We start from the raw sequence: 16,409 nt of genomic DNA on the forward strand, positions 1-16,409 counted from the left end.
TCCGTATGGACATCACAAGTATTAGCGAAGAAAATTCAGAAAGCGCAAGGAAGTAGACATAAGACAAACGCTGGAGCACCTGCTCTGCCTCTGTTCGGCCTTTCTAGAACTCGTTTTAGCTATCTAGAAGTTCTGAAGTTCAAGGAACTAGTTGAGGTATAGGAAAATCGAGTCTCTATTAAATCTCGCTAAAACCTTTGAAGCCCTGTATGATGAAAACTTCGATTCGTATGAAGCTTAGCCTCCATCTATCATCACAAACGATAAATATGTTATGACAGCAAGCCATTATAACCTAAGCCTTGGAATGACACCAATTATAGACATAGTAGATACCTGTGGCTGTTTACCCTTTCTCCAGGTAGTCGATGTAGACCACGTCCTGAAACAGAACAGTTAACATTCCATTCTGGCAGCTAGGACAGTCTACGGCGTCTTTGGAGCATGTTTCCAGTAAAGTCCAGTGTTTCAACCGTTCCTTTGGCTTTTCTACACCAGTGTATCCGTGCCATGAAATAACTTGCCTGGCAGTTTACATCAGTATTATAAAAAAGGTAAGAAGTTGTACATTATAGAGTTGCCACCTCTACACAATTTAAAGTTTTATTGAAAAAACGTTGAAAAACAAATCAATAAGAGGTCCTTATTCTACATATTAAGTTTTCTAAATCTTAGGACTAAATATAATTTGAAAAAGGGTTGCCATCTTATTAAAATAGAAAAACGAAAGATTAAAAAAAATGTAATTATGGATAATGCGTTTTATTAAAAAATTAATTTTATAATAAGATTGGTAAAAAGTTATATTTTAAAGAGTTGCCACCTATACATAATTACATATTGTATTAAGAAAAAGTAAAAAAAATTAATAAAATGTTGATATTATATTCGACTTAATAGGTGTTCCCAGTCTTGGGTTTAGATATAATTTGAAACAAGGTTGCCACACTGCTCAAATGAAAAATAAAGAGTAAATTTAAAAAGATATAATTAAAAAAAAAACGGTTTACGTATTCATTATTTTTTCACTTGCATAAATATATGTTATAGAGTTGCCACCTTTTTATAGTGTTTTTTTTTTTGTAAATTGTTGGAAAAATTAATAAAAATGTCTATATTGATTTAATAAGTTTTCCCCAAGGCTTAAGTTTAGATTTAATTAGAAACAAGGTTGCCAGACTTTTGCAATTAAAAACAGAAAATTTATAAAAATATAATTATGTATAATGCGGTTTATTTAATAATTATTTTTTCAAAAATATGACAATGTAGAGTTGCCATCTGTTTGAAATAATTATTTAAAAAATTTTGTTATAAATCTACAATAAACTTGCAAACAGACATATGTAAATATGTTAAGCTTTGAATATAGACATAATTTTTTTACTACCTTGTTCGCTTTTGACCTCGGCTACAAGCTTACGATTCAAAACAAAAAGAATTTCTCACATGCTCGTGTTATTCATTGTGCTTAGTTCTCAGAATTGTCTGCTACGTGTTGATTTACGCCAATAAAAAGTAGTCTGCCAATTAAGACTTAAGACTACTATATGTTGCGGCAACCACAACGTGTGGCAATAACTATCGACGACGCCAGCAGCGTGTGTGGCATGCCACCGATGTGGAGCGACAAGTGCACATGCCAAACCTAATGTTTTTTACGACTCTTCGAGGAACGAACTCAAGTATGTGCTTACAGAAATAAATAGCGCAACGTACTAGCTCAGCGCTGTTAGCTATTTATTGCGTGTCATACAATTACATGTAAGCTAATGCAAAGTATTTGATTACGCTGAACGGCGCAACACAGTTTTGTTGCCATTTCTGGCTTGCATGGCGTTGCATATTCAATTAGCGAAAAGGCCAAACGTTCTACATTGGAGTTGGCAGTCGCACAGCATGTTTGTGGCATGCAACTGCTAGTGGCATAGCAGCAACAAGTGCTTTGGCTGGCGGCCACTGTTGTTGCACGTAATTCGCGCCGCTTTCTACGGCGTCTTTGGCTGAGTGAGAGTGAGTTGAGTTTTTAATTTTTGCCTCATTTAACGTTGGATAAACACTCTTGCAACAGTTTGTTCTTAGTGCCGCTCAGCTGCGCGCCCGCCACACTATCCACAAGCGCTGTGCGCGCATAACGGTTACAAAAGGGGGCTGGCGCAAATATCGGTAAAAAATCATTAAAAGTTAAACCCTTTTCATGCTTTTGCGCAATTTGCTGAAAAGAAAGTAGCTGCGCTACGCTAAAGAGCACAACAAAAGCAAAAAAAATATAAAAAAAACAACAACAACAAAGTAGCGGGAAAAAGTCGTACATACTAAGATTTTAACTATGTTGCACCTTCGCTAACTGGGCTCGTAAAGATAACGACAAACTCGATAACACACAGCAGCATGGCAGCGTAAGCTACTTGTGGCACACACACACATACAGTCACATGAAAGTGGGCGCTGTTAATTGCGCATGCGCAACAGCCCATCTACTCATTGTACATTTTTAAGCGCTCAGAAAACACATTTAAACACAACAACAGCCCAAAGCTGCTCTTATTGACTCTTGTTTGTTGCTTTTATTGCTGTTGTTGTTAGCATTGTTGTTGTGCGATGTGATCGCTGTAAATTTAGGGCGATTGGGGTGGAACGATTGAACGGCGATCAGACGATCGACAGATTGCGCGTTCGATTAAATCGAGCGCGAAATGGAGAGGCACAAAATTATGCCGCAAATCTGCCTGCCCACAAAAATTCCGAGGCATTCATGCCTACTTACATACATACATACTAAGTACAGGTAAATTAAAAAGCAGAAATAAATTAAAATATATTTTACTAAACTTAAGTACATTAATTGGAAAAATATTTATGTGCGCTATACGGACTGCTTATTGAAGGCAGGGGGGTCGTGCACTTGGTACTATGAGGACAAGTTGTAAAACCAAAGAACCTCCTTCGGTGTCTGAGAACGATGTGTGTGTGTGCAACATTTATAAAGCTTGAGAACCTCCTTCGATAGCATTTTTCCAGAACAATTTGAAAGAATGATAGTATTTTATGGTTATAATAAATCGCACAGTGCATTAGTTTAAGCTAGCCAGCCAACACCAGGACTTAAACTGTACTGAAAATGAAAGCCTTCAATATCAGATCGCTTTCCGTATGAAAATATGTCAAGGTTGACTAAATAACGGCGGAGGTTTATCGAAAAATCCAAAAGATTATTAGAGGATAATGCAGCTCTGTCATTTGTATAGCTTTGTATTCATAACCCTACAACAATTCGCGTTTGAATATGCGTGATTATAGCAACAACGGTGTTATTTCGTTCAAACAGCTGCTCCAATCCTGTACTTCTCAACTCAGTTATGCAAAAACTATTATGAAAAACTGCCAATTCTGCAAAAAAATATATATCGCGCTTGAGATCAGAAATTATTCAGCTTCCCAGCGCATTTGCAAGGCGTGCATAAAAACTACTAGCCGACAAGTGATCACTGTAATCTTGCCAATCTTACACATAATTCTACTTATTTTTTTTGGGCATAGCTGAGCACTACACTTTATAATTTGGTAATTTTCCGCTCTTTTAGGCAAGCGGAATCCACCTTTGAATATTTTTAATCACTGCCAAAGATCCCATGAGTAGCTTGCAGTGAACAACAACGGGGAGGCAGGCAGGAACGATTGGAGTGTATAAAATTTCGTTGACCAGCTGCTGCTACTAAATTTTAAGCAATCAGCAATATAAACACGCATAAAAAGGTAGCAAGACAACAACAACAATTGCAGTGATTACAATAACAATAGCAGTATAATGCCGTTGATAGCAGTTCACTGGACGCTGAAGCGCAACGAAAAAAAGGTGCAGGAAGATCCCTGAATACCAAAGAGTCCCCATTGCGTTTGGGTATCGATCAGATCAAGTGCCGATGTGATCGCTTAAAGTTACGCCAATATATCTACGACGTTTTTTCGCTTAAGTTATTGCTACAAGTATGTAAGTTTGTGTGTCTTTCCTTCGTTTTCCCCTTGCAGCGCCCTCGAAATGCAGGAAGAAGGCGGCGCACACATTGCACGCATATTACCGACATATCAGGTTACACGTGAGTAAGTTTAGCAAGTATGCAAGCATAAGCGCAAGCATGCATTAAGTAGAGTCCTACAAACTAATACAATATATATATACATATGTATGTATTATAAATATCTATATATACGCTGAAGTCTCGTAAGCGATGAGTAAGCCTAGGCATATGTGGTAAGTGATCGCTACCTTTGTTAATTTTTTCCTTCCGTGACGTACTACCCTTTACCGTTGCCGTATAACGGCGCTATACCGTCGACATGTGCATGTGTTTGTGTGTGCTTTGCCCTTTGCTGTAGCTGTCCACTGTGTTGTCCATTATCGTTTAGTGATCTTGCCGTGTGTTGTCGTCGCCGCTTTCAGCGCGTAATATTATCTGCCCTTAGTTGTTGCTGTCGTTGTTTTTGTTGTGTTTACGCATACACTTTGTTTTGTATCTGGCAGAGATTTACTGTTGATAGGATTTGCTGACAAGTGTATATGATGGTCTGCGTAATGTGGCGGTACGAAGCAGTTTATGAGACATTTTGGTGCGTGAGAAAAATTGTTTGTAACAAGGAAGTGTATGAGGAGTCCACAGTTGTTTCCAACCAGGTATATTAAAATATGATTTACATTCAGTTAACCTGACGATCTGCCATGCTAGGAATGTTGCCGCGTTTACAGTCTTTTGCCGGATAAAAACACGACTCTGTTCCGGTGGACTATCAGATCTTTCCAGACCATCATTTAGGTTAACTAAATATACTGTGAAATCCGGTAGACAAAACAGTTGACAGAAAGAGCTTTGTTCTCAGGATAGTCGGGTCTAGATAACCGGAAGATAGCCGGAGAGTTAGATTTTTATACGGCCAAAGGCTGTCAACGCGGCAGTGTTCCTCAAATTATTATTTGTTGAGTTCCCTTAGGTTAAATGCTCTAAATCATCGTCCTCCATATAATTACACCAGTAAGGTTCGCAAAGCATGCATTTTGGCACCTCTGCTTGAGATCTGAAATCACTTACTGGGCAATGTTGGCTTGGACCGCAGGTTTCGATCGCTCTTATATATCCGATCCGGCTGTTTCGCGGACCTTTCCGTACAAAAATCAGCTAGTGGGACGTAAATTAACTTTTCCGATGATTCTTTCTTCCACATGTCGAACACAGTGTGCTCTCACTTGAAATATCCTCCGGTTATTCATGACGCCAATGTTTTCCGAAAATTTCAATACCAACGAACTTAGAAGGAATCAAATGGGACGTTGTTTCATATAAAGACTTGATGGTTGACCGTGATAAGTTTTTGATAAGCTCACAGTGTCCGGTACAGACCTTCCGTTCTTATTTCTAGAATAATGTTTGAGGTTACAGCAGACCCGTTTATACAGACATACTATCAGACCTGTGAAATTTTCCATTTTTTTAAACGGTTGGAATAACGAAAGTATCTTTCACCTAGTTTAAGTCAAAAGACCACTATAAGCTTGATATTGAGAGCCTAGATATATTTTGAATAGCTCAAGACATCTACATCAATTCTTATTTTCTATAATTCTCTCTAATCCAAATACAAAATTTGTATTTCTATTCACTGTACCGCATTTCCTCAATCGCTCTAACCGACCTCTAGCCAAGCGACCTCCATAAAAGCAGCCAACAGGGCTTGGTCATGTTAACATTGCAGCAGAAGCTTTTGTCATGGCTACACAATATTGCTGATTTTGCATTCTGCACTGCTGTTGCATAGTAATACTTAAAACATAAATACATTTACGGTACACGGCAGATATCTGATGACGGCGACCGATAAGGTATGCGCATATCTCTGCACCTTACAAAATCGCTAATCAGTTATGCATAATTACCAATGTGGGTCAATATCTGCTCAACCTGGTACGGAACACATCCAGCGCTTGCAGACATTCAAACAGTGTAACTACACTTGCAGTACTTTCGTACTCGCACTGAAGTTAAGCGCTCGGCAGCCACCTTCGGTTGGCTGTGTGTATCCGTGTGGGATTCCATGTTCCATACAAAGTATTGCGAAACTGCCGCAACTGTAACATGTGTACAAAATGTTTTGGGGCGTAGGGCGGTCAGACGGTCTCAGTGATGATGACTGCGTAAATCGACTTGGGAATGTGTGAGTTGGAGCTCATGCAGATAATGTGTGGTACCAGTACACTACATCCATAGTTCGATGGTTATCTTATGAAAGTATCTCATGCAAGTGCTTTGCATTTTATACGCACTGTTGTTGTTTCAGATATTGAAAGGTACTGTTAGTTATGCATGTAGCGTTTTGGGTGCTTCATCGAAGGGCTTTTAATTAGCTCAAAGTGCAATTAAGTAGGTGAACGAAAGACTTGCAGTAAAAGATAACATTTTTATGGTATAAATGCCTTCCTAATTTTTACTGTTGGGTGACTTAAACTTTTACATCCTTTGAGTTTTTGTGAGTGCTGAGCCTCTCAAGATATCCTAACCTCTACGTGAATTCCGGTCAGATAGTTACCAGTTAAACCTCCTACAACCATTGAAAGGTGAACCTTATCAGTAAGGTTCCCTATACCCCGATTTACTTCGAACCAGAAAGACCTTGCGTCTAAGGCCCAACAGTCCAGAAGTAAACCACAGGAAACCAAAATAGTTTCTACTTTCCTTCCTTTCCACAATTATTGAGACTTAAGTACCTGTCCTAGCAAGTTCATCAGCCTTACAGTTTGCTGCAATACCGTTGTGGCCAGCCATTAAAAAAAGCTCGATGCTGGAAATAAAGGCTCTAGACTTCCCTCCGCTAGTCTTGAGCGCACAGTCAGCGAACTCAAGGCTAATATCTCGGTCCTGCTTTCGAAGTGGATAGTCAGCAATCCTTATCTCGGAATATAAGATACTTTAACAGGGTACTTTTCTACCTCGGCATGGAGCTTAGGTCTGAAAACAGTCAAGTAGTTATTCTGGACAATAATGATATTATCATCTAAATTCGAGAGAATACTTGAGCTCTATACGAAGTAAGCCAATAGTCCACTGCCACAATCAACCCACATCTCGTAATGATATAAAAAAAACTATTTCCTTCACACGCTTTTCTGTGAAGTCTCTCTAGTGGTATACTCCAAACGAAGAACATAACAGTAAAAGTAATATAATACCTAATTATCAGAATGGTGTAGTTAAACTTCGACGATGCGTTAAATACTTTCAATTGTTGGCAACAATTTCGGGCCAAATACTTCACCTCACAGCACTGTTGTTGCTGTAAATGTTGGAAATTCTTCACTATTGCTATTGTTGTTGTAAATGTATGAAAGTGGCAATCAAAGCACATGAAAATTAATGATAAACATTTATGAAGTTTTAATTAAATCAGAGATCCATTTGTAAGCAATGTCTGTACGAAGTTGTAACTGTGGCAAGCAGCAGAGAGGCAGAGGCAAGCCGAATACTGGGAAAATGCTAACTTGAAGCGCAGGCAACAAGATTGCGTTAAAGCTTTCATAGACTGACGAGCACAGCATAGATTTCTAATGTTTGCCGCAGCGGCGGAGAGCTTCAAAGAGAGTGTTGAAGAATGTGCGTGTATTTATATGTGCATAACGAGATATTGTGTTCGATAGCGTTTGAGAAATGATAGTAGAACACAAACGTACAGATATATATATATATACAGACAAAACAGTTTGAACTTTGAATATGGCTAATTTGCTGTAATGTTTTGAGTTTTGTTTGCAGGTATGTAGTGTAGTATGTAAGCTTGTTAAACATGTGGGAAATATAGGTCAGAAGGTGGTGCAACCGAGATATGTGTCGGCTTAAATGAAAGTGAACTGGGAAAAACTTGGTGAAAATTGGTTGCAATACACTAGATTGATATGTATGTATGTATATTTGTACTTGTATGTATGTATGAATGTGTTTGAGGAAACCCACATTTTTGACATGAATGTTTCGAGCCTTTCTGGGAACCTTTCTTTTTCAGTTGTAAAAAAAAATGTATGTTAAAGGTTCGTATATCATTATTTGAGAACCAAAACCGAATAACAGATAGTATAAGATGAGCTAAAATAGTCAGCGTGTTACAGAGAAACTTGAAGTAGGTGATATATAGCTTTGCGTCCTTAGAGTTCTAAATTGAATTTTCAAAGTTTTTGGCCTCAACATCGCTCATACCTAGGGCTTCGCGAAGTTCATTCGAGAATAATTTATAGAGAGTATTGCCCAAAAAGGAATCTTAGAACCTATGGGATAGCGCCATTAAAGAGTAAAGATTATTTTACCGTTAGAAATTGAATCCTTTTTTAGAATCATTCACTCCAGGTTCAATATGAACCCAATTTGACAGGAAAGCGTGTTCTGGAACCCCTTGACTTGGAGAGAACTTTCGACCTTCGCTCTCAAATTAGCTGAATCGATATACTGAGACACATTAGAAGTTACTTAGAAGTCTTTCACTTCTTAGAAATTTACGGTCTGACTTAGAGTTGTTGGCGACTTATTATTGCCACTAAACAACAAAAGTTAACGCTACCTTACCATTCCTAACACATATAGGAAGGTATACGAGTATGTATATGTTTATATTTCCTCATCCACATAGACAAACGCCAAAGTCATCTGCACTAAAATTCAATACAATTTCAATTAAACTTGCGCGCTGCCACAAAACTTTATACGCCAATAAAAATGCTTGAAATCGCTAAACGCTGAAATGCTGAAATGCATAATAATTTTGTAGAACCTATTGTGCGCTTAATTATAACGACCATATAGACCACGTTTGGAAAAACAGACACAGCAGCAGCGGCAGCACTTAAGGCGCTTAAAGGGGCACGTAAATGAATGCGTTTGATTGCGCATGCGCGCGTACCGGCGGCCCTCAAGCAGGCGATGACAAGCGGCAGCAAACAATTTTATATGTACAGAGGTACATAAATACATATGTATGTACATCAAATGTGCTTACAATAATCTCAGCAGCTACGCGCTTGAACCGCCATCAGCGTGTAAAGCTTACCGCGCAGCAGCCAGCGCGCAGGCCAAGGTCCACGGCCGCATACTTATTAGCATTTTTATCTTGACATAGGCATATCATAAAAATATCTGACAACTTCATTTCAATGCTCAGCAATATAAACATACAGACACAAGTTGCATGTGGCAAGTACACGGCAGCGCCAACAAATCTGTAGCAGTCTGTAGCAGCGGAAGAGCTACCAGCGGATAAAAATTCATACAAACGTGTGGATAATGTCATCATCATCAACTTGGAGACTTGCAGCAAAGTTGCTGCATATTTTGCCAACAACAACAATAGAGTCAATCAGCGCAAATAGTCGCACAGTCATTCATTCAAACACATACAAATGTGGGTAGAGGTTATGTAAGTACCCCTATATAAGCTTGTGTATGTGTGTGCAGTCAGTCGGTCAGCCGCTTAGTCAGCGCTGCGTCTGGGCCGTCGCTTTGTGCGCTCTTGACCAAATGGTCGCTGATGAAATGCAGTTGTTGGGCATCTCGTCAATGACAACTGCGTTGAAATCCCTTGACGATTAACGAAAGTTGTTGTAATACTCGTTGTTGTTATATTTTTGTTGTATTTTTTCTTGTTGTTGTATTTTTGTTGTATTTTTTCTTGTTGTGTTTTTTGTTATGTAGTTTTTGTCGTTGCGTTGAATGCGAGCCAATGAAGCGTTTAAATAGAGATTACTCTATGTTGTTGCACGAACAGCCGTCATACCTGCTGTTGTTGTTGTTCTGCTTCTTCTTACTCCAATACATATTGACAAACATATGCTCGTAATCTCAAAAGACTTCTCAAAGTTTAATGCATTTTTATTGAACTTCAGCTTCGTGTACTTCTTTGCTCCGCGAACTGCCTACCTGCTGATCACTCGTCATATGCGTCATTCGCTGTGAGAAAGGAAGTGCTCAGCGATAACAGTTGTTGCATTTAATTACCTATAAATATTTGTAAGTTCATCAATGCTGAATCAAATGACCGCCACTTTATATGGCTTAAGATATATCTAATGGCTTAATTTGTTGCTTGAAATGTCGAGGAAGTAGTCCACTTTTCATATAAACTGCGCATATAAATAGTTTTACCGTTGAATGAGTGCTCATAAACAAATTCCGTCTTGAATTGCTTTATTTATAACTGACATGCGCTCTACTATTGTGGATTGATAGCTCAAATAACTGAAGTGGCAAGCTGAAGTTCTAAATATTTATTCCATTTTAATGTGCAATTTTTTACGGTGTAAACAAATTTTTTGTTGTACTTCGAATAAATCGCCAGGTATCAAGATTTATTTAGTAAATATTTAAAAAAAATTCCAGAAGTTGATATCATATCATTTGCTCGTAAGAAGAAACTTGCTACTACTTTTTAAACCGAATTTCCGAATATTGAGTTTAACTGTTTACCAACGAAACATAAACGAAAGTTATACGGGCATGAGCAAAAAGCAAAACTAAAAGCAAGGGAACGAGTAGAACTTGAGCTCTGCTTTGCCTCTGTCCACGAATTCAACGTTTTTTTAAGGAAACTCGCTTGTCAGAACACTCTTCAGCGAAATACAAAAAAAAAACAAAGATCCGCTTTCAGGAGCAGCGGTGCGTATAAGAAGGGATACTTGCAAAAAATACAAATGTCCAACGAAATCATTATCCGCAAAGGAACACAGCTTGTACGCGGAATCAAAGTGGAATTGACACACCTCAGTTACCGTACGTTTTGCTTGCATTTCACATGCACAAATCTTCCTCGATGCGCCAAATATGCTGCTACTACACTTAACGGACCCGAATTAAAAATTCATAACCACACCGCTGACCTAGAAACGAAAACCGAGGGGAAACCAACAACACACACTTTCAACAAAAAAAAGCGAAAAAACGCAAGAATTTTAAGCGCTGTCCCTTGTCACACTGCTTATGGTCAAAATCGATAAAAAATATGGAAGTGGAAAAATGTGAAAAAAAGCACAAAAATAATAATAACACAAAGGCTTAAACACAAAAATAAATGTCACTTGTTTTTACGATAAACGACAGTGACACTTTCAAATAAAATGACACTGTAGGGGGCCGCACAACAAAGACGGAACCGAGCGGCCGACCGGCCAGCGCAACAAATGGCAAACGAGAGAAAATAAAAGCGAACGCGCTACTAACCGCACCAACTGTAAACGCTGTCCCGCTGTTCGCGTAGCACACGGCAGAAGAACAACTGACAAGAAAATACTAAAAAAAATAAAATAAAGTGAAGAACAACAACTAAAAAGTGGGCAAAGTGAAAACAAGATTTCATTTTTTTACTTTGTTTTTGTATTTCATATTTTGACCGCTCGCTGGTCACCGAGAAACTTGAGCTGATAAGCGCCTGCCGTTGGGCGCACCAAGGAAGTCGCAAGCAAGCCGCTGGCATTTCAACTTATGATGATACGAAATCATAAGTGGAAATGTCCAAGTTGCATGCAACAAATTATCCGAATTCATTTTAAATGCAGCCACCAACTGTTTTAGCGCTTTGATGGTGTAAGCGTACAGTGTACAGTGTACAGTTATTTGTTGGTGATGGTTGTTGTTGCTGTTGTTAATGGAATTGTTGGTGTGGTTGTGGTTTTTGCTGTTGTTATTGGATGTATGTATTGGTGTTATTGTTGTTATTGTTGCTGTTTTTGGTGTGTTGTTATTGTTGTTGCTGTCGTTATTGGATGTATTACCGTTATTATTGTTGTTGTTGTTGACAGTGTCACTTGAAATATGCGCTGCTTACGCATATTATTAAAAGTTTAACCCACTTGCCACAGCGGGAGCATATCGACCCTTACGCAGAGAATCCCATACATAACAGATACATATTTATACATACATACTCACACTTGTAAGCCAATTCGCAGGATAATAATTTGTTTGAAATGGTCTTCCTTACATATTGTTCGCCATATTATTCCACTCATTTTCTTTTCAACTGTGATTTGTTGTTGTTGGTATGGCATATTTTTGGCTAATAAGCTGTTGAAATTTCTGCAGAAAATTGAAAATTCTAGAACTTTCTTGCAATGTGTAGCTATAAGAGTATCTACTGGACAGATGTAAGCTTGGTTCTTCGACTATATTTGGGTTTTACTAGGTGATCGCTGTTCAAATTTAAGGTCATACGAGCCAAGTCTATCCCAATTTTCGTCACAATGCAACTATAATGATAAATTCTCTAAGGTCTGATTGGGATTTTTACCCAAAACTTCATCAGAACTCCCACGCCGAAGATCTTCTTAAATTATTTGGTCGACACTCCAAGGTTCTCTTCGCTCTCAGTTTCTTCCGAAGCCAGTATGAAAATTTAACGATAAGTCCTCTGAAGTTTGATTAGTACCGAAACTATCAACAGAACCCTCAGGTCGAAGTGCTTCCGAAATTATTTGGTCGACACTCCACGGTTCTCTTCGCTCTCAGATGCTTCAGAAGCAAATAAGCAACTGTAGCAATAAGTCCTCTAAAGTCTGATTAGGATCTTTACCCAAAACTTCGTCACAACTCTCAGACCGAGGTTCTTCTTAAATCTTTTAGTCTACACTCCAAGGTTCTCTTCGCTCTCCAATGCTTAAAAATCCATTATTTAACTGTAACAATAAGTATTCTGAAGTTTTATTCCGATCATTACAAAATCTTTCATCTGAACTTGCAGACCGAAGTTGTTCTTAAATTATTAGGTCATGACTCCAAAGTTCTCTGCGCTAGCTGTAGCCCCAACTCGGATATTTTCAGTATACTCGTACTGCGTAGGATGCCTTATTTCGAAGTATGTAGTTTCTTTAATAGTCTCTTTGTAAATCGCTAATAGATATTTCTTGTTGTGGACCAAATGATATTTCATATCATCGTGAATATTGAATCCGAATATGACGAGTTTGTCTAAAACTACAAAGCTGAGGCATGAAGGAAATTACAAAATATCAATGGAAGGAGAACTCTGCTATTAATTTTTTTTCCTGGTGACGAAAAGTGGATCACTTATGACAAGGTGAAGCGAAAATGGCCGAGGTCGAATTAAGGCGCAAACGTTTGGCAATGCAGGATTGATGGTCAAGGAAGTTTTGATATAATTTAGTGGTTCTTGTTATGTGTTTAGGATTTAACATCGACAGTGACTTTCCGAAAGCTGCAAGAGCTTGGTTGGGATTGTGGTCATCTATCTTATACTCGTAGTCCGGATATGGCACCAAATGATCATTACTTGTTTCTGTCCATGACGGATGATTTCGCTGTTGAAAAGTTCATCTCAAGGTAAGCATGAAGAAATCGAATGGGCCAGTTTTTTGAGCAATAGAGACTTGCGATTTCCATGAGATTTTTATGGTAATGAAATATGGGTCAATTTATACTTCAGAGTTTTTGGTTTTCAAAGAAACTCCACCGACGTGGACAGGGATTACTTCACCTCAGTCGCGCACAGCAAACTCCTGGAATTGTTCAGAGAATGTGAAGCAAGTAATTCGTAACAATATCCTGCCATCATAAACCTGCCGATCGTAGGGTATGTTCCGCACTGTTCGCGTTGCGTTCACAATACAAATCATCATGTGGCCGTCCTACCACCGCCAGTGGTACGCACCAAAAAAGGTGCGAATTGAACATAAGTGGCAGCGAATGGTGGTAATGATAACCCAACAGGAGGCACAAACTGCGACAGCAGCAACAAACCAATACCATTTGCACAAATGGACGCCGGTGGACGATGCGTAGTCGCCAACAACAGCAAAAGCAACAACAACAAACGCAGTTACATGCCATTAACAAGACGACAAGCGAATGAGCGAACAGGAGCCGGCAAACCGTAAGTGGCCACCAAGCAGAGAGCCGCGAAGGTGAGCACAACGCTGGCAGCCTGCTGCGGTGTTAGGGGAGTGGGAGGAAAAGTGGGGCAACAAAATGAAATTCCACAAGTTAAAATATGCGTACGCAATGTCGCCTTAATGGACGCGAAAAATCATGCAACGCAGGAACGCAAAGACAACGTGAGCGCTCGGAGAGAGAGTGAGAAAGAGAGGTTGGTGCGGGGCTTGTGGGTTGCCAACGCTAAAAGGTATTTCTTACCAAGTGAAAATATACGAGAGTCTTATATTGATAGGTGTGATTCAGGTACGAAATAATGCAATGCAAAAGAAAGAAAACGCGCGCCAACAACAACAGTAAGAACAAAACAGAAATCACCAAACGCGGGAGAAAAGTTGCCAACTTATTTGGTAAACACACCATCGCCTGTTTTGCTTTTTGTGTCTGTGCTTGAGCGCTTTGCTTTGCTGCTCGCTTGTGGCTTGTGGCCTGTTCGTTGTGGCATGTTATGATGTATGCCACTTGTGTGCACTTACATACGTATTTGTTGTTTTTGCACTTAGCGCCCATTGGCTGTATTTTGTGGCAGCTCAAATGAATTGTTTGCGGAATTTTAATTGACGTTTGTTATGCGCGCTGCGAACTCAGCGACTCAGCGGCTCAGCGTCCAAAAACACAAATTTTCAATGTGCCGTTTTTATAAGTAAATGAAATTTCGTTTTCAAAATTGTTGTTGCTTTCGATTTTTGTTTCGCGCAAAAGCCTTTATTTGTATAAATTTAATTTTTTTTGCAAATATTTCGCGACGTTTTTGTTATTTAGCGCTTCTGATTGAGAAATTTTTGCTGCGCAACTCTGCTATGCACTTTGAGGGCTTCGAGGCAGCAAAAAGTGCGCTCGGCCGCGATGAAATGTGAGGAAATAAAATGATATTCCATTGAATGTTTGGCATATTTGTAAGCAATACGAGTGTGTTGGCGGGCGTTTGCCGATTTGTGGAATATTTAAACAAGATTCAATGTGAACTTGTGAAACAACACTAGCTAGCAAGGTCCAGCTGTACAGTTTTTATACTCTGAACAAGGTATATTAAGTTTGACACAATGCTTGTAACACCCAAAAGGAAACGCCAGAGATCATATAAATATAAGTATATAGCACTGATCCGTGTTTCGAGCTAAGTTCGGTCTATCCGAGTTATTGTTTTTGTTTTGGTATTAATTTAGATCTATTTTCTTTATGTAGATCCCACTTTAAATATTTATTCGGTTAGGAGTTGCGAATATAAGATTGATATAACAAAGCTCAAAAAATAATCGATAAAATTCAGTCATAAAAGGTATATTTCCTTCAACTTACCACTTAGTAAAATTGATTCGTGCCCAGAAATTCCAATTATGCCATGTCCGAAGCAAAGTTGTGTCACTTTATCTTTCAAAGCACTGCACTGTAAATAAACATGAAACATTTAGAAAAAAATAATTATTGGATGTACATATGTATATAGCATTATTTGCTTATTATAAGACATCTTTCCCATTCTTTTATATCATTTTTTGAAGATGCCTTGTAAAATGAAAAACTTTGTACACAACAGTTGGATTTTGATCATTATGTTTGTATGACAGCTGGATGCTATATGTATTAAGGTCCGATATTGGCCATTTCGATAACTTTGAAATTTTTTGAAGAGAAGAACGAAGAGAGAGAACGTTTGCAAAGTTTCAGATCGGCATCTCAAAAGATTGAGAAAAGGCAGACAGAGAGATGCTAAGAACTAAATCTATTCAGTTGGTCACGTCAAGTTTATAATTTCATAATTTGTATAAACTATATATATATACTCCAGAAATGTTGCCTGGCTGTTCGTCAATGTGGTTGGTTTCTGTATCTTTTCGCAGTTATTCAATAGAACTTCACAGGGCTTCTCTATATCTAGTAATTCCGGTTGGAAGATGCTGGCCGAGTTTGGTAAACGGATTGAAATAGAGATGTCAAGATCATTGGAGTATACCTCTGCCCTTACTAAGCAGTTCATTTTGATCCCGTTTGTATAGAGAGAGTTAGTAAACTCCTGCCTCTTACCTCCCTCTTCTTTATTTACGTCTAGAGGGAACCCTTAATCGAAAGCGACTATTGAAATCAAGCCTTTAGGAATTATAGTCAGATTTACTTATGTGTAGCTGTTTTCTTAATTTTTTTTTAAACTCTTACCCCCTCAAATGTTAGTGATGTACCGTTTTTTGTAATAAAGCATACATGCGCGTGCTTTGAACTGATTTGTAGGCTCAATGCGTGCACACACCCAGAAAAAAAAAGAAGAAATGCGCTCACAGTAATAATCCCACTTAGAGATGTGTAAAAGTTTTTCGGTTCAGCGAATCAATGAAGCGCAAGTTTAACCCTTTTTAAACTTTTTAGATTTCAATTTTCACAATTGCACACACACATGTGTAATACACACACAAATGAAACACAAACTTCGGAAATAGTCAAACACGGCTT

At 38.6% G+C, this 16,409-nt stretch overlaps 1 long non-coding RNA gene across 1 annotated transcript in view; it reads right to left on the bottom strand.

The window, feature by feature from the left end:
- LOC125778606 (uncharacterized) overlaps window positions 1-15,353 on the bottom strand; it is a 196,801-nt gene extending 181,448 nt beyond the window's left edge. Inside the window, exon 1 of the long non-coding RNA XR_007422813.1 lies at window positions 15,264-15,353. This is a non-coding gene — a long non-coding RNA (uncharacterized LOC125778606). The remainder of the gene's footprint in view (window positions 1-15,263) is intronic.
- Between the last annotated feature and the right edge of the window lie 1,056 nt (window positions 15,354-16,409).

The sequence above is a fragment of the Bactrocera dorsalis genome, chromosome 5 (genome assembly GCF_023373825.1).
Source record: "Bactrocera dorsalis isolate Fly_Bdor chromosome 5, ASM2337382v1, whole genome shotgun sequence".
Classification (NCBI taxonomy): domain Eukaryota; kingdom Metazoa; phylum Arthropoda; class Insecta; order Diptera; family Tephritidae; genus Bactrocera; species Bactrocera dorsalis.